The sequence below is a fragment of the Pogona vitticeps genome, chromosome 4 (assembly GCF_051106095.1).
Source record: "Pogona vitticeps strain Pit_001003342236 chromosome 4, PviZW2.1, whole genome shotgun sequence".
NCBI classification, from domain to species: domain Eukaryota; kingdom Metazoa; phylum Chordata; class Lepidosauria; order Squamata; family Agamidae; genus Pogona; species Pogona vitticeps.
The window spans coordinates 113,179,097-113,198,844 of record NC_135786.1 but is presented as its reverse complement, the minus strand read 5'-3'; the positions used below and the strand labels follow the sequence as shown (position 1 = coordinate 113,198,844).

At 46.4% G+C, this 19,748-nt stretch overlaps 1 long non-coding RNA gene across 1 annotated transcript; it reads right to left on the bottom strand.

Moving 5' to 3' along the window:
- Nucleotides 1-2,990: 2,990 nt before the first annotated feature.
- Nucleotides 2,991-5,926, bottom strand: LOC144588864 (uncharacterized). The gene is made up of 3 exons (XR_013544601.1): nt 5,834-5,926; nt 3,405-3,452; nt 2,991-3,041 (listed from the first exon to the last, which is right to left on the bottom strand). It is a non-coding gene; the product is annotated as an uncharacterized LOC144588864 (long non-coding RNA).
- Nucleotides 5,927-19,748: the final 13,822 nt, after the last annotated feature.

Below are 19,748 nucleotides of genomic sequence, written 5' to 3'. Positions count from 1 at the left end.
CCACAGGGTGCTTTCACAATGGTTACAATCAGGTGCAAAGTGCTCTCAAGACACTGTTCCATGTTGTTCTCTAACAGGTTGCTCAGCTAAGAGAAGAATTCATCCAGCACCTCTTACATGTGAGAGGTGTGTCTCACATGCTTGAAAAGCAATTATTTCTTACAATTTAGACAGGGTGCCAATAATTTTGGCCAGTGCATTTTTGGGTTTCTGGTTGGGATTGTATCAGATTCGACTTTTCTTTTCTGTTTTTTAAATGTTTCTGTTTTTTGGTTCCAATGCAAACCAAATAAATTAACATGTGAGTAATAAAACATTTGCAACTGCAACAATTTTCTGAGACAAGGGTTGCAATTTCTGACAGAATTACAGGGGTGACAATATTTTTGGCCATGACTGTAAATGGATAGCTTCTTCAGTGTGGTCTTCTGTGAATGCACACAATGAAGGGTTAAGTCAGCGCCTGCGCGGGTCCCTCGGAACGTTCTCGAGCTCTGTAAAAGAAACATAATCAGGAGTGCCTATACTGCGCATGCTCCGCCCGCCCCAACCTCAGTTCCATTTCTCCGCCGTGTGAAGTGGTTCTTTCGGCTTGAGCTCTTGCTATTTCTCGCTTATTCTATTGTTTTTTTCGGATTGTCAACTCGGATTTCGATCTTGGACTGTTACGGACCTTCTCTAAGCCTTCGGACTTGTTTCTGGTGCCTACGATTTTTCTCGACTCACTTGTGAGTCGTTAGCCCCTTTCCCGCCCTTTTTACCGGCCATTTTTCCTAGGGTGTCTATGCCGCCTCCATCCTCTGGCCCTTTCGGTCGGTGTGTCCTTTGCTCTGCAAAGATCCCTTTCCAGGATGGACACGATACTTGTCTTTTTTGTTTAGGGGAATCCCATTCTCCCCAAAACTGTGAGCATTGCCAGGCGTTTACTAGGGCCGCCTTAAAGGCGAGGCAGCAGCGGCTAAAATTACATCTGTGGAACACCGCTCTCTCTGCCTCTACACCATCCTCTATGGAGCTCCCTGCTTCTTCTTCTACTTCCCATACGGAAGGATCAGCAAACCAGTCACTAACAACCAAAGCGGCGGACGTACCTGCTGAAAAAACAACCAAAAAGTCATCCGCTCCTAAGAAGAAGCCCGCTCCTAAGACAGCCCCCGCTGCGAAACCTGGAAAGAAGGAAAAATCAAAGGGGTCGGCTAAATCCAAGGACCCCACTCCTCAGATGTCCGCCGTAGCCACCAACCTCCCATCTCCTATTTTGGAGGACTCTTCGAGGGATAAGGACTCGGTGTCTGAAGCGTTTACACCGCTTCCCCCTTGACAAGTTGAGCCGCTTTTACCCCTTGGCATTACATCACCGACGCCAAGTCAGCTTGTACAAGCCACTACAAGCTTGGGTTTTGCCCCTGTCAGCCCCGCATCCAGCGGGCGGGGCTCTCCGGCTCACTCTGTGTCTCCAGTGTCTTCTCACCACCCTTCACCACCGAGGAAACGGGTGAGAAAGACGAGACACTGCTCCCGAGATCGCCCTCGATCCCCTCACAGGGATGGCGCTGGGAGACACCGACGTTCCCGACGTCGATATGGATCGACGTCGGATGACTCCTCTTCCATCGACAGGCGTAAGAGACGTAGGCATCGCCGTCGGCGCCGTTCATCCACATCTTCGACGTCGACGTCACCCGAATGCCATCGACATCGGCGTAAGATTAAATACATCTACGTCTCCTCTACCTCCTCCGCGTCAACTCCGCCCAGGAGGCATCGACGTTGACACCACAGAGGCGCCGAGGCTAATCCTCAAAAGCCTCCATCGCTGCCACAACCTCCGCTCGGTCCTTCTCTCCTACCTTCGACGTCGGGCGCACCCATCCCACCACAGCGCCCCACTCCTAAATTACTGCATGTTCAATCTCCACGTCGAAAGAGGGGGCATGTTTCTTCATCGGACGAGGACGTTTCCTTTTCTTCTCGGTCTTCGAGCTCGGAGGCGGACCCTACTCCCCAACCTGAGCCTCAGGAATTGCCAGAAGGGGAGACTGTGGGGTCGGACACAGGTGACCCACACAACCCCTCTCCCTCAGAGGACTTTACATCGTATTCACAAATGATGTCGCGCCTTGCTAAAACTTTGAAGCTGCGGGTAGATGATCCAGCCCCTATTCAGGAGGACCTTATTTTCGGTGATATTAATAAGGACCGGTCCCCGCCCCCTAGTATCTCTTTTTTGCCAGCCTCATTGGACATTGTTAAAGAACAATGGGAGCACCCCTCAGCCTCCACACGTTTAGCAAAACGCACAGAGAATATGTACAAAATCAATGGGACTGATGCGAAATTTTTACTTAAGCATCCAATCCCTAATTCTCTTATCGTGGAGACAAGTTGTACTAGACCATCCGGCAAGGCCCACGTTGTCCCCACCAACAAGGAGGGCAAGAAATTGGAAATGATTGGCAGACGTCTCTATTCTCTGATCTCTTTCATTCTCCGTGTGGCTAACCATCAAACCGCACTGGAAGCTTATCAAAAACAGTTATGGCTTAAGACCCTTTCAGGTTTGAAAATGATACCTGAGGACACCCGCCAGGCTTTCCTTAACATCTACGAGGAAGCGCAGACTGTCTCGAAGCATCAGAGGATTGCTACTAGACATTCAGTCGAGGCAGCAGCAAGGATATTGGTTACAGCTGTCACCCTCCGCAGACACGCTTGGTTGCGTGCTGCAAATATTTTTGAAGATGTGAAAGCTAAAGTGGAGGGATTGCCCTTTGACAGTTCTGGTCTTTTCAGTGAAAAGACAGATAGTCATCTTGAAGAACTCCATAAGGCTAAGAGAACTGCCAAATCGTATTACATCCAACCCCAACCTAGATTTGGCAGATACCAATGGAAGAAGTCTTCCCCTCAATATAATCAGCCTGCTCAACAATACAGACAATTCAAGACCCAACCACAATCGAGACCTCCCCCCGTCACTTCTGCAACGTCTACTTACCGTTCGCACGTGCCATCCCAACGTCGACAGTCTTTCAAGCAACCTACGAGAAAACACAAGCAATATCTTTGACTCAGAGGTATCACAGACAAATTCTGCTCCAGATACAAGACTGCTGCCATTTTTTCCAAACTGGTCCACCATTACAACCGACTCCTGGGTTCTAAGTATCGTCTCTTTAGGGTATCGTCTAGAGTTCACAGAATATCCTCCTTTAGGTCGGGCAGAGTATACTACATTCGACCCTGTCCTAGAGGAGGAGGTTCATTCTTTGCTACGAAAGGGTGCCATTCAAAAGGTACCAAAAAGGGACATTGCAAACGGCTTCTATTCAAGATATTTTGCAGTAACCAAAAAGGATGGAGGCATGAGACCCATCCTCGATCTCAGAGAGTTGAATACTTACCTGCATCCCCGACGGTTCCGGATGGTAACGTTGGAATCCATTATTCACCTATTAAAAGAAAACGATTGGTTTGTAGTCATCGATTTAAAGGACGCTTATTTTCATATCACCATTCACCGCGATCATCGCAAATTCCTCCGTTTCATCTTCCAGGACACTATTTATCAGTACCTTGCCCTACCATTCGGGTTGGCAACGGCACCTCGCACTTTTACGAAGTGCATGGCCCCGGTGGCGGCATACCTCAGGCTCAACGGTGTCCATGTTTTCCCCTACATAGACAATTGGCTAGTGGTCTCGTCTTCCAGCAAAAAAGCCATACAGGACGCAAAGGTTCACCCTTCATGTCCTAAACAGTCTGGGTCTCACGGTGAACTACAAAAAGTCACATCTCAGGCCATCCAGGGTAGTAAATTATATCGGTGCCACAATAGATGCCCGCAAAGGAAGGATCTTCCTACCAATGGACAGAATTATGAAGATCCGCAGAGCAATAACCAAGTTTCAACCCGGACACAGTGTCAGCCAAACTTGCTCAACATCTACTGGGACTTATGTCATCAACCACTCCAGCGTTGGCTCATGCACGTCTCAAGCTAAGGTCCCTACAAGCATGGTTCCTATCTCTATTCGATCCTCTTCAGGACCATCACAAGAAACGCCTCCTTGTCACACGGGAACTAGCGTTACAACTTCAATGGTGGACATATGTGCCGCATCTACAGATAGGACGACCTTTTCGTCCTCTCCGCCTAACTGTTCAAGTCACCACGGAAGCCAGTCCTACCGGCTGGGGGGCGCATTGTGGTCCACATCGTGTCCATGCTCTTTGGTCACCACAACAACGAACACTACACATCAATCATTTAGAAATATTGGCTGTTTTCAAGGCGCTCAAAGCCTTTCTTCCCCTGGTGCAGGGCCGTGGAGTCCAGATTGTCACTGACAACACCACGGCCCTCCACTACATAAACAAACAGGGAGGCACGCGTTCTCAGTCCCTGCTGTTCCTAACAGTAACTCTCTGGGAATGGTGCTACAAGCACCACATATTCCTGAGAGCGGTCCACATATCGACTACCGAGAACGTAATTGCAGACAGGCTGAGCCGGACCGTGAACCAGATGCACGAATGGGAGCTCCACGACTCAGTCTTCCACCAGCTTTGCCATCGATGGGGCACTCCCGAAATAGACTTATTTGCCACCCATCGAAATGCCAAATGCCCTCTGTATGCGTCCAGGGCAGGAAGGGGACAGAACTCAATGGGGGATGCCTTCATGGTCTCATGGAGGCGCCGTCTGCTTTACCTATTTCCTCCATTCCCTCTCATTCAAAAAGCTTTGGTTCAACTACAGTTTCAGTCGGCAGAAGCAATTCTGGTGACACCTTTCTGGCCTCGACAACCCTGGTTTCCAACCCTCATGGACTTGGCAATAGACTCTATGAGACTCCCCAACTTTCCAGCTCTACTCACACAGGATGCAGGCAAGGTTTGCCATCCGGACCTGAACACACTATACCTCACTGCGTGGAGGATATCCCCGAGATCAGGGAGATATTAGACAATTCCATAAAACCATCTACCTCCACGTTATATTCTCATAAATGGAAAAGTTTCCTTAAATTTACCAGGTCCAGGGGACTTCAAGCCTCACCAGCGTCTCTTTCCACTACGCTGCAGTTCCTGCGTCATTTATTTGACCTCAAGTTATCTCTCTCTACTCTGAAAGTTTACTTAGCGGCTATTGTTTCCTTTCAGCCAAGAGATTCTCCTTCCTCTCAGTTTTTTTCTCATCCCACAGTTAAAACCTTCCTCAGAGGAATTACGCACCTGCATCCACCAATGAGACCTTTAGTACCCCAGTGGTCCTTACACCTGGTCCTCAATGCACTTATGCGTTCTCCATTTGAACCTCTGGCTACCTGCTCTCTTAAGTTGTTGTCTCTTAAAGTTTTGTTTCTCGTTGCCATCACATCTGCCCGCAGAGCCAGCGAACTGGCTGCCCTCAGAGCCGACCAACCGTTCCTACAATTTTTCAAGGATAAAGTTGTCCTACATACCGATATTTCCTTTCTTCCCAAGGTCGTTTCCGAGTTTCACCTGAATCAACCATTGATACTTCCCACGTTATTCTCTCAGCCTACCAACGATACCGAGCGCATGCTCCATACCCTCAACGTCAGGAGGGCACTTTCCTTTTATGTTGCCCGTACCAAGGACTTTCGCCTATCCCCAAGGCTCTTCCTCTGCTATTTTGGTTGTAAAAAAGGTCTTCCAGCCTCTCCCTCCTCAATATCCCGCTGGCTGGTTACTACCATAGCTTTGGCCTATCAACTTCAGCATCAATCTCCTCCTGCTGGCCTCCGCGCCCACTCCACCAGGGCGGTGGCTTCTTCAACAGCGCTTTTAAGAGGGGTTGACTTACCTGACATATGCAGGACGGCCACCTGGTCCAGAGTGTCCACATTCATCTCCCATTACAGGCTGGACACGAGAGCTAAAAGGGAAACAAGATTTGGTAGAGCTGTCTTGGCATCCGCCCTACAGTGACGGCCCACCTTCTGGTAAGCAAGCTTGCTAGTCACCCTTCATTGTGTGCATTCACAGAAGACCACGCTGAAGAAAGAGAGGTTACTTACCTGTAACCATGTTTCTTCAAGTGGTCATTCTGTGAATTCACACAAGCCCGCCCGACCTCCCCACTATCCGTCACTGCACTAGTACTGTCATTATTGCTTTGACTGGCGGATAAATGGAACTGAGGTTGGGGCGGGCGGAGCATGCGCAGTATAAGCACTCCTGATTATGTTTCTTTTACAGAGCTCGAGAACGTTCCGAGGGACCCGCGCAGGCGCTGACTTAACCCTTCATTGTGTGAATTCACAGAATGACCACTTGAAGAACCATGGTTACAGGTAAGTAACCTCTCTTTCAAGGACCACTTCAGACATAGGCAGGAAGTCAGGCCTTGCACTGCAGAGCTGAGGGGTGGAGGCAAGTGCAGATTTAGAGCCAAAAGCAAGTCATATTCCTAAACAACTGGATAGGCCAGACAAAAGGATGCAAGGACAAAGAAATCACACACCAAGGACAGTGGTCAGGACACAGATGTAGAACGAGTCACCACACTTAAGACAAAAACCAAGATGGGGCTTTATAAGGCCCGGCATATCCTCCAGCCAGCTTGGAAAATCAGCTGCCAGCATTAAAGCTAGAACATCCATTGTCTGAAAGCTATTATTTACCAGTAGTTAGTTAGTTGCCGTAATATTTGATTCTTTTTACATTTAATAATGAAAGAATAACTACATTACATTCTGACTCTAATTCAAGGGTAATGCAGTTTCTTTGTCAATGTGTGAGAAGGGAAGCGAGGGAAAGAAGCCCCTCGCTGGAGTGCCATCCCTTCCACCAACTACAGAAAGAGAGGTACAAATCTCGCCCACTCCATCCTCGGTCGCAAAACAACAGAATGGTACCGATACCCGGGACTTAGAAGTCAAAACGTGTGGGTTAACAGTACCCATTCAAACGGAGGAACATTTGGCGGGAACGGGTAGGAAAAAAAGGGTGGAGATTGAGGCGGGGATGGTGGAGATATAAAAGGATGAGAGAGGATTGCCCCCAGGTTGTGAATGGATCTGGGCACAAGATTCTTGGACCAGAAAGTGGGAACAACTCCAGGTGCCCAGGGAAGAGGCAGACTATCATTGGAGACGGGAAATTCCCCCGTGTCCGTCATACTGGGGTGAAGCTAAGGCTTGTGAGTGGAGGTGGCGACTGAGAGAGGAGAAGGAAAAGGTAGAGAGGGAAAAACAGGAAAGACTGAGATGGAGAGTGGAGGAGGTGTGGAGGAGGGATTCCCAATGAGACCCTGGACCTTGTTCCCCGGTACCCGAGATGCTGAGTGGGACGGAACCAATGAGGATGAGACCATTCCCTTACTGGAAGGAGAGGACATTGAGATACTACAAGACGATCCCCTCCATGGCTGGCCAGGTCCCTGGAATCCAGAAGAAATGAACCTGCTCTTGAATGAAGCAAAGAGACCCCTGCCGGACCCGTTGGCAGCAGGAGAAGTGTTGTGGGACAATTTTTATAGACAAAGAGTTCTTGTTAAATACTCCAATAAACCTTTTCCCTGTTGCAAAGTTACCAGAGTCTAAGGATGTCTTTGTGGAGACCCAGTTTCAAAAAAAATGGAACCCTCACACAATGTAACTGTAATTTTTAGAGCTACTTGTATAGTCACAGGGCTCACTATATGGTAGAAACGGAATATCACATGGTTCAAGTACTGGCTGGTTATGTGTTGCCTCCTGCTCTGTTGTGCCTGTTGAGGCAAGGAAGTAGGCATAAGGAAAATTGGTTTTTATCATGTGCATGAAGGTTGTAGCATCTAGATGTTTGCTTGTTTTAGGAAATGAAGAAGTACCCTTTTTATCTGAAGGTTACTTACAACAAACAATGAGGTAAGGAATTGCTTACAATAACTAAGCAATCTTACAATGTAACAATAACTAAGTAGTTTCAAGGTCATTGACTCTAAAACTATAACTACTGTAATTTCTTTTCTAAAAGAGACTCCTCAAGATTTCGGAAGGTCAGTTCTATTCAGGCTGGAAATGCAGCCTATGGCAAAGGTTAGTCAATGGTGGCCCTTCCAGATTTTGTTGAACTACTTCTATCATCACTGACCATGCTGACTTCCACTTCTGGGAAATGGAGTCCAAAATCAACATGTCTCTCATGTTCCCTACCTCTGGCCTAGAATACATTCTTCTTTGTAAGGTCTAATCTATCTCATCTTTTGAGGAGCCAGAAAGGGAGAAAAGCTCTACTGGAGACTAGCAGTTGGAGGCCACACTCTGTTTCCCTCTGATATAATACAGTACTGATCTTGCCTTGCAGTCATTCTAGGCTATACATCACCATATGATAAGCACATTATTTCTTTTACACAACTTGCATTTAAAAATGCATAAGACACGTTCACTTCAGATGTCTCTGTCATGCTCCCATAAATAATACCTTGAAAACAGAGGTTACCTCGAGTTACCCTGCCTTAATGTATATTCATGGTCCTGATTCTTCCTGAACTGGAAAGGTCTCACTTCCTGTCTTGTCAACTGTCTCAGCATTATGTTACAGAATGTAAAAACTGACAGATCCATAAGAATCCTCTCTTTATAATATACGTAGATGAAGATCAAATGGTTCAGAAGCATTCAGAAAGCTTCACGTTACTGTGAGGTACAATGCATTAGCTTTTATTCGTTTAGCAGTTGGGAGTGTAAATCTCAGGCAAGTTAACTTGGGTTGCAACTCATCAGATCTATTTTTGTAGCAAGGTTCCCCAGGGACTTGAGCTGCAATCCAGCACACAGTTAATGGCTCTGAAATCAATAGGGCTGCAGCCTAGGACTGTGGAACCGGTGAGGGAAACTGGGGGATTGCAGTTCCAGTTGCCGATCAAGCCATTCATTCTAACTGCCTTTGATCACAGATTACCATTCCTCTTGGGGACTGCACTACATTGCACAAGCTGTTGCTTTTTCCATTTGGGAACCATAACTTCCTTCTAGAGATGACAATTCTGAGCATTGCGAAGGGAGGGGTGTTTAAAGCTGCTGATGGGTAGGTGTGTTTTTAACAAGACACAAATATTCAAGTTAATGAACTCACCTCTTACAGATTCTGCCAAAGAAAAGGAAAGAAAAGGCCCATGCAAAAGAAGGGGACATCTTAGCCTCTAGGGTCCCAATGTTTATCAGCTCAAGGATGTAATGTTGTATTTACTGATAAATATTTGTTGCTATTCATACTATGCATGTTAACAATGTTGAGCTTTTACATGATATGGTGTTCAACACGCTTTTATCGATGACACTGTGATATAGGTGGGCAACATGCAGCCTGCAGGAGAAGGCACCCCGCCCAACAACTGTGTTGCTGAAATTCAGTGGCAAATTGAGCTACCAAAATATGACACCAAAGCACAGGAAGCCCTTTTGGCCAAACATTTCTTGCTTGCTTTAAGGGTCAGTTCCAGTTTGCTGTCAATGGCAGCTGTAGAGTTCTTTGGTGACTGTTAATATTCATATCCCAGGCATGTCATGGATGCTTGAGCACACACAGATCTCTGAATATTAATGATGAGTGCGTCACTGGAGTTTGTGACTCAGCATTCATTTGTATGTGTCTTTCAAAATAGGGGAAAGGCATGTTTTTAGACATTTGCAACATTATTTGGGGATTGCCTGTACTACATCTGGATGTCAATGGCTACCAGATGTTGAGTGTTCACTACTCACAAAGCAAACCTGTTAATTGGGTTTGTGAGAATGTATTTGGAATGGAACTGCCATGGCAGGTCCCTACCAGGAGATGTTGCTATTATGCTTTCAGCTAAATGCCTGCAGGAAAAAGAGGTAAAGAATTAAGGAGTCAACCATCTTAAATTTAATATCTTTTCCAGTTCAAAGTGGCACATTGTTTAGTTATTACACAACTCTCTGACATGCTTCACTTGTACCGCAGAGAAATAAAACTGAGCTTGCTTTTTCCGTGTATTGTATCTGCTATGCAACAGCATTATCAGGATTACAGCCCCTTCCCTAAATGTTTGGCCTACTTTTGTTAATGAAAGCATGATGAATTAATAGGTAAATTGCCTATTAATTTCTCATGCTTTGCTCATACAGATGGATTCTGGACAAAGATCATATAGTATAGTACCATCGGATCCCAGCCGTGAAAGCCTTTGAGAATATACTGTATCATATAGTATGCTTAGCATTAATAAAATAAAGCCTTGTGTAATGTTTTATTTTAATTTTGGAAATAATAAGACTTGCTTTTCAATGGAGTAGAGGAAAAGGGTGAGTTATCAGAATGCCAATTGCTTAAGGAGAACTTAAGGAGAGCAACACATGGAGCAGAGTGCAGATTCTCATTGCTTCTGTGCCTATAGCCCAACACTGGAGCAGGGGAGGTTGATGTGTTCCAGTATTCCTGATTATGGTAATTCTACCTTCTGACTTGTGCTAGGAGGATAGGGAAAATATTTAGAGAAAGCATTTAGAATCAGACAAGTGCACAGGCAAATAGACACGAAGGGTTAACACCACTTCATTTGTCTGGTCACCCTCCAAGGGATTAGGTTTACAAGGTTTGTAACAACCCATTCCCTAAGACTTCAGAGCCAAAGCCTGAGACCTGGGAGCAGGCCCTTGTGATGTCACAGAGGCAAGGCAGCCTAGGGATCAGAAAGGAGCTAGAATTGTTTCCGAGCAAGCTGGTTGTGGAAACAGGCAGCAGAGTAATCTGGGAAGAGGGACACAGAGTATGGGCAGAACCCAGCTGACCAGGCAGAAAACATTCTTATTATTCAATAGCCAGGCAGCAAAATGTGCCCAAACTTGCAGTGGTTGGTGCTATTATTTCTTGCACTCCACAATGTGTTGCTTACAACACACGGACACTTGGGGTGGTGCATGAGCTGCATGCCTCCCTGCTCCTGTAACCCTGCTAGAGTTGTCCATGGTTCTAGAATGTCCAGGCAGAATTTCTGCAAGATGTGAAGCTGTCTTTGAAAGCTGCCAAGAAATGTTGATTTCTTCTAGGCCAGGGGTTTCAAACATGCGGCCCGGGGGCCATTTACGGCCCGCTGGACGATAGTTTGTGGCCCCCGCCTTGCCTGCCCCCCTGAAGCGCCCACACATCCTCTGCTGTCAAGAGTCAAAAAAAGCCTCGCCTCGCTCGCTGGCTGTCTCCCAAGAAAGCACCTCTTGCACCCTCCATCCAGAACTGCAGCCTGCCAGCCAGCAGACAGGTGGACTGGCTGGCTGGCAGGCTGCAGTTCCGGATGGAGGGTGCAAGAGGCGCTATCTTGGGGGAGAGCCGGCGGGTGAGGCGCGCTGCCGGCCCTTTCCCCCAAGCCACTGCCGAGCGATGCCTGAGAGCGGAGCTCGCTCCTGGCCCGTCCTCAAAGATCGCCTTCAACAGCAGCAGCTGCTGCCGCCGCCCCTTCCAGGGAAGCGGCTCTCTGGCTCTCTTTCTTTCACAGAACCCCCAGCACCAGCCCGGCCAGTGGCCACCTCAGCACCCGGCGGTGCTTCCTCCTCCTCCTCCTCCTCTTCATCCTGCTTCAGCCACCTTGGCTCTGAAGGCTGTCTGGGCTTGCCTTGCAAAGTTTGCTCCTCTGTCATGGTGGGGGTAGCTGCTGCTGCTGAGTGTGCCTTTTTTGAGGGGGGTGCCTCAGAGGAAGGTTGCCAGACATCCGTGCGTGCGTGCGTGTGCATGTGTGTGTGTGTGCGTGTGTGTGCGTGTGCGTGCGTGTGCATCTGTGGGGGGTACCGATGGGGGCTTTTCTCCTTTGGCAAGGCGATTCTGTGAGGTTTTTTTTTAATCTGATGTGACCCAGCCTCACCCAGACTCTGCCTCCAGTGGCCCCCAGGTAAACTGAGTTTGAGACCCCTGTTCTAGGCAAATCACTAATTCAGCAGAACATAATGTATTTTGCCAGTGTTAAAATACATTTATTCATGGACTTCCACTTTATTTCCAAAGCCCTGGTTTTCATCTTATTCACCAATTATTAAATGGCTTGAGACCCAAGTAGCTGAATAGCTGCCTGTTCTCTTATGAACCTCTCCTCTTTTAGATAAGCAGGACCAGGCCTACCATTAGAGAGCGTGAGGCGGCTGCCTTTGCTAGCAGATTTGGAGTGTCATGAAAAGACAGCAAACTGTTTCTTCTCCAAATGGTTGCATTATGGTAATATTAATTTCCAGGGATGCTGAGAGGCACTTGTAGAGTTTTCTGCTTCGTATGTCAAATCTGTTAGTTAGCTTTGGATGCTTTGCTTCTGGTCTTATATGATTCATTTGTGCTCCTTTCCATGCTCTATTTCAAGCAGCAAAATATTTCAGGCCAGCCCTATTTCAGGCTTAGGCCCCAGAAGGATTTTATTAAACCTGCTTGACATTTCTCTACTCAGTACGTTCTGGATAGATTGCTACCCTTTTGCCTTCCCTTCCCTTTGTTGGCTCTTGCCTCTGTGAGTTTCACAGCACCTGATGTGTGGATGAAGGCATGCAAAGTTCTTTGTGGCTCTGAGATCAGATGGACCATTGGCTGCAAACAGTGGAGCCCAGCGCCTGCAATGTGAATGGGCAGAAAATCTGGATTTAGTGTGTACTTTAGAAGAGCTAAAGTGGTGGCGCTGTGGGCTAAACCGCAGAAGCTTGTGCTGCAGGGTCAGAAGACCAGCAGTCATAAGATCGAATCCACGCGACGGAGTGAGCTCCCATCACTTTGTCCCAACTCTTCGCCAACCTAGCAGTTCGAAAGCTTGTAAATGTGAGTAGATAAATAGGTACCACCTCAGTGGGAAGGTAAAACGGTGTTCCCTAGTCATGCTGGCCACGTGACAACGGAAACTGTCTTCGGACAAACGCTGGCTCTATGGCTTGAAAAGCAGGATGAGCACCGCCCCCTAGAGTCGGACACGACTGGACTAAAAAAATGTCAAGGGGAACCTTTACCTTTACCTTAGAAGAGCTATCCAAGATGCTGAATTCTATTTGGTTAAAAAGGTTCATAATCTTGGATGGCCCTGTGAAGTTCAGACTAAAACCTAGAGCAGATTCACTCCTCTGCTGCCATCAGATGCATCAGCATTTTTAGCTGCAGATCAAGCTGCTGCTGAAGTCCTGAGCAGACATTCATATCCTCCAGGATGAGGGGGACAGTCGACATGCCCTTACTCTTGTATCCCCGTTGCTCAGCCTGCCTCCTTCGCATGTTAGATAGAAGGTTTGTGAATGACAGTCTGATGTGCATGTGGCGGGCTCCCTTTGCAAGCCAGAATTGTACATAGTCAAGGTTCTGTATCCCAAGGAGAAACCATCCTAACACAGCAGGCAGACCCTCTTGGCTCTCAATCCCAAAGTGATCTTAACTGGACATTCAAGCTCAGTATGCATCACTCCCCCTGGCTGCACGGCCCTTGGCCAAGCAATTCTCTAATTACCCTATTGTGCAGACAGATTGTTTTTCTGTCTGCAGTGAAGTCACTATGATGTAGCTAAAAACAAATCTGACTATAAAGTGAAGCCAGTACAAATGCTCCATACTTTCCTAACTCACTAGAGCCCTGTATACAAAATGATCACAGAGTCTCCTGCACCAGAGGGAGGGGGGTGGTGGAGGAGATTCTGCTAGAAAAACAAACTAAAGGTGTCTGCTGATAATCCTTCCTCAGTGAGCTAATTGCTTCAATTAAGGCAATGGAATTTGCAACAGCTGGCAAGTGTGTAGGCAATAAAACCGGCTACATAGAAGAGCAATCTGTGTAACAACCTTAATTTAGCAGAGTCATGACATAAACCTAGAACACAGGGGGAAATGAGATGTTGTATTGAATATGCAGCTGTCCACAAAAGTGGCATGCGCCTGTCTCTCGCCCCTTCTCTATCTCTCCTGATTATCACAAGGTCCTAGATTTTCTCCACCCTGCTAGCAGAACAACACAATGTCATAATACACATAGGTAAGTTCTACTAGATGTCACAGTAAGGAAGGTGAAGTCGGACACACTTTTTATAACAGCCAATGTAATGTTTCATCTCTTCCTTTAAAAGTCTGTGGTGATAACCGAGTGATATGCATGTATGCAATCTCTTTATTTGCTGCCATATTTTAAAACACCCATATTGTTCTGCTAAAAGTTGCCAGACATTCGCCTGGAAATTATATTTGTTTCCTTCAAAGTTCTGATGCATCAAGAGAGATGGTCGTTCCACTGTGCCCATACTCCTCTTCGCGTTACTTTCAGGGTGACCTTAGACAAAGAAAAATTACTTCTGCTTTGATGTTTTATTTAGTCAACAGTCAAAAGGTATAATAGCAGTGTGTTTTTTAAATTGAATTTGATTATTATTATATCTTTGTTTGTCTTTTCAATCCTGGAAAACCTCAATCATGCTATCTTGCTGATTTTCTTGGAACATTTAAATGTCAGTTAGATGAAGGCTACATTAGTCTATGTTAGTTGAACAACCAGTATAATAAAAGTCCTATGATTTCAATGGGTTCTACAGTATGTGCCACTAACTGAGGGTGTGGCTACATTGAAGAGCTGAATCGAAATGTTTCGGCTTTGCTGCAACTTGATTCACAGCTTGTACTACATCTCAGATTGCAAACAGGGGCTTCGGACTGATTCAGGAGTTCACTATTCCTGCTGGTTGCAATGCCAGCCCACAGCCCTCCTCCCTCCATTCCTCCCTCCTGCTGACCCTTTAATGATTTGCATCCCAGAGAAGTCCCATAGCCCAGAGCGGTAAGAAGTGCAGCTGAGAGTTACCATATTTGCTGGTGTATAAGATGACTTTTTTGGCCCCAAAAACATGCCTCCAAGTGGGGGGTCATCTTATATGCCGGGTGCACTTCAGTTGGGCCAGGAAGGAGCTGCTGCTGCTGCCATTGAGTGAGTGATGCGGGGCTGTGCCGGCCGGGGAGGAAGGCAGGTGGGCAAGCAGGCGGTCGGTCCAGACGGAGGGAGGGAAGCAGAGCCGGCCATGCCTGAGCGGCTGGAGCCCAGCGCCAGGCTGCCCCCTGCCCTGTGCTGCTGAGCCAGCTGCCTGCTCGCCCGGCCGCCGCCATATAGCCGCTTCCCCTCTTCCTCCTCCTCCTCCTCCACCGCCTGGCTGCCCGGCCGCTTCCCCTCCTTCTCGCCCTCCTCGCAGCTGAGCCAGCTGCCCCCTTGCCTGCGCGCTGCCAGAGAGCTACTTCCCCTTCCCTCCTCCTCCTCCGCTGCCACCGTCGCCCGCCCAGCCACTTCCCCTCCTCACCCTCCTCGTCGCCGGCCATGAACGTCCAGGGCGGGCCTGGGCAAACCCCCGGGCAGCTGGCGCCGCAGCAGAGCTGTCCACTCTATATTTTTAGTGGAAATGTTGGGGGGGTCGTCTTATATGCCCAGTCATCTTGTACGCCGGCAAATACGGTAAGGAAAATTATGCCTCCAAGGAGACACCTACACAGTGCAGTGAGATTTTGGCCAAGGGTCAGGGCGAAGCAGCTGAAAACCCAACTGAACTGTCTCAAAAATTCCCCAGATGAGGTAAGATTCTTATATGTGCAGCCAGGAAAGAGCCACAGGAGGGGTTGGTAGATATGTTGGCCAGAAGCCAGGGTGATGCGGAGAGGGAGAAGTGTTGCATGTGTCCCCTAATACGGTTCAGGATGATTCAGAAAGGGGGTATGTGCCTGTGCAAATGTACCAGGCATTGTTAGCAGCCAAACCAGGTAGAACTTTCCTGGCTTTGAGCCAAGTATCCTCTCTGGGGATCCTCTCCAGTCAAGCTTCACACTACCGTACTTCTGAAAAACTTTTCTATAGAAACAGAAGAATAATGTGGAAAATGTGCTTCATAGTCTCAGGATACAGAACATGAAAAGCCTGAATAGTAATTTTGCAAAATACATGATTCTCAACTCAGAATGATTCCATTCAGGAGCACCTCCTTCCCACCACTCATCAGTTACTACCACCCCTCACTTTCAAGTAACACATGCAGGAATTGCTGATCTCTACTGATAAAAACTATATGTCACCATATAAAATTTAAAGACAGATTTTAAAAATTCCCAAGAGAATGAACACACTAACCCAAAAGCTGTTTGACTACCACATGACTTTAAACTGAATGCAAAACCCCCCAATCCATCACCTGATTCATTTCAATAGTGTTACCAGGCCCCACGTCAGAGATGACAGCAGCTCTGGCAGCTTCTCTCATCCCTAGATGCCTCTTTCTTGTTGGGGGTGAGAGAGAAGTGTGTGGGGGGGATTAACATCCGTAACACTAAGCATAGGAATCAAAATTGAAAGATGGTCACCAGCAGTCAGGGACAGTCCAGAAAGTCTGAGGAAGTCCTGTCTGTACTCTTCCCTGTGCAAAGACATGCATCTCAAGTTGCTTCCAACTGTCCTCCGTATGTCTGCACTTTCTTTCTCAGGTCTTAAAAAGACTAATGAGCCAATGCAAGTACCAGTTTTGGCTGAGAGCCGCAGAAGTAGAGAGTCACAAGAAGAGAGATATGTGGGATTTATAGTGCAGTATTCCCCCCCCCCCGGTTACATCAGCCAATACATGTTTATTATTCCTAAGTTACTCAGTTTTTGCACATTGCAAAAATGGATAGAGATATTGGGATATTGGTTATAATGAGACATTCATAGATGAAAAAAGTGCAACATTAAATCCAGACTCTCCTACGACTGTCGAGAAGTAAATTGCACCTCTTTTAAATTGTCCATTCATGATAGCTCAGTGCTCAAAATATGTGGATTTTAAGGATTATTTCCTACCACTGTCAGAAATTACTTCTGAATGTTGTGATCAATGAGTAATAGTTGGATGTATATTGGAAGTGCACAACCTTAGCAGCCACAATAACTATGTGCAATGTTTCTTAAGTGTTGGAGGCCACATGGGCATATATGCACACATCTGTGCATGTAGCATCTTCCCCTGATGAGGGAAAGTAGAGAACCTTCTCCCAATTTTCCCTCTGAGCCTGGGAAATCTGCAGGAGGATCTCTGGAAGAGCAGTAAAGAGAAGGCACTTCTTTCCTTCCAGATGGATCTGGATACTGCTTCTTTCTTGCTCTTATTGTTAGCAGTAACAACAGAAAGAAAAAAAGTGCCATGGTGGGAAATCTTGACAGGGAAGGAATGCAGGGCAGAACCCATGGGGACTTCAGACACACTGGGGAAATATGTGCCCCTGAACTGGATAAATAGTTAACATTTGTAAAACATTTGTAAAAACAAAAAGAAACAAATTAAAAAAAAACATTTTGAGGTTGTCAAATTATATTATGCACAAGTAATCCCTACTGCTCTTGTGAACTGAGACTCAAATTACCGTATTTTTCGCACCATAAGACACACTTTTTCCCCACAAAACAGGGGGGTGGAAAGTCTGTGCGTCTTATGGAGCGAAGAAAACAGATTATATTTTACTGTTTTCTTCTCCTAAAAAATTGGTGCGTCTTATGGAAAGGTGCGTCTTATGGAGCGAAAAATACGGTAAATCTGTGCTTCCCAACTGTGGATCTCTAGATATTCTTTGGACTACAGCTCCTAGAAATTCTGGCCAATACAGCTAGTGGTGAAGGCTTCTGGGAACTGCAGTCCAAGAACATCTGGGCACCCAAGGTTGGGAACCGTTAGAAAATAAATTAATAGTTACAGGAAGGTATGAATGGAGCACTTATTCCAAATTAGGCTTGCCACCTTTCCTCAGAAAGAGCACCTAAGAACTGGGTGACAGGCAGAATTTCACCAGACATCTCTCTCTCTCTCACTAGTACAGGAAATAAACACCCATTGTAGCTTTGCCTGTGATGCAAATATTAAACAACAGTATTTCTATCAGAGGCGGGAAGATGACAACCTAATCCAAAAATCAAATAATCTGCCACAACTGGAATTGGATCCCAATAATAACAGACACACACACACACACACACACACACACACACACACACACACACACACACACACACACACACACACACACACACACACACACACACACACACACACACACACACACACACACACACACACACACACACACACACACACACACACACACACTCCCCTTTTGCTGATACTCTGCTTCAGCTTATAGATAGCATGCAGAACATTAGGCATTTTGTCCACCAGTGGCTGAAAAGCCTCTTTCTTCTTCAGTTTCCTAGCCAAGCTGTTTGCAGAGGCTCTGACGTAGGAACAAATAGCTCCTGCGTGAGCTGTCTACAGAGCAAGGCAGGAAGACATCTGCATAATTATTTTCTCGACCCTGAAAGGCTCCAGAAGCCAAGATAGAGTAGCCAATATTCAACAGTAGCATAATGGTGCAGAAATGCCTCCACCCAAGGAGCTGGCTTGGCAGCTTTCATAGCATTAGTAGTCATTGCACAAGCTAAGAATTTTAGCTTGAGCATTTGCAGGGATATCAGAGGAAAAGCAGCATGGGACCTGGAGGCAGGAGCTGAGGTTTTGCTGATCTCAGGCTAGCCCTAATATCTGCTTGAATATACTACACATTCCTAGAAACTTTTCTTTTCATCTAGCATTTTCCTTGCAACTGAATGCACAAGCAGAGCCCTCCTTGACAGCATCTGATTTTACAGCTATTGGCTGTAAACCCCTTTCCATTCAGACAAGCTGCCTTTTCTCCAGAATGGATAGATTGTTTGCCAACGCTTCACAAGGCAGCCATGCTTGGATTAGTGAAATTTTGCTAAACACAATGACAGTGTTGACTGACCATGGAAGTAGCTTTGCTGCCTTCATAAAAGACAAATTATATCTCCCTAAAAAGATCTGTAATTCTGGCTTTAAAACATGGCTGTCAAACAGAGAGAGTCATCTGGTGTGCTTGGAGTTCTGCAAGCAGATGTCAAATCTAAGATGTCAGCTGCATACAAGGCCAGTGGGCCATTCCAGCCCAAGCCTGTTGGTTCAGGCTGGCAGCAACTCTTCAAGTTCTCAGACAGAGTTCGGCCATCTGTAACCATTTTAATGAGACATGCCTGTCTCAGACAGAGGTAGAAAACATCTCACTTCAGGATATTGGCAATATTAAATAGTGCAGTGGAGACTTAGTTCAGTCCAGGAATGCATGCCAGATACAGAGTGCATGTAAAGTCAGATATTTAATTATTTCTCATTTGGTAACTTACCTAATCATCCTGTTGTACTTGTAATCAGGCTAAACTAAGGGCTTGTTTATATGTGGTAATTGGAGTGGGCTGGAGAGGGCTAAATAGGGTTACTAGTGCCGCGAACACGAGGTTCGAAAACACACGTGTAAGCTTGGACAGAGAGCAATCAGGAGTTTGCACATGCTAAAATGAGCTGAAAGAGTCCAATTCAGCCAGCCATGATACAACACTCCTTCTCACAGGTCTGCCCACATAAGAACACCCTGGTACTCTCAGATATTATTGTGAAAAGGTCAAGTGGGCTTTGTAGTCCTTAGACTTAACTTGCACCACTGACAGGACTCTAAGTAAGCTAGGCCGAGGCAGCACTCTCAGATGACCCTATGACAAGTGTACTGTTCAGGAAACCAAATGAGTTTTATAATCTTTATTTTATTAAAGAAAAAGCATGTTACTAAGTATCAGAGCCAAATTAAACCAAAACAAATAAACTAGCATTGTGCTGTTTAGTTACACAGATGTAGTGAGGCAAAGAAAACATGAAAAATATAAAAGAGTTCAAAAACCTTATTAAAAATACAAAAAGACATTA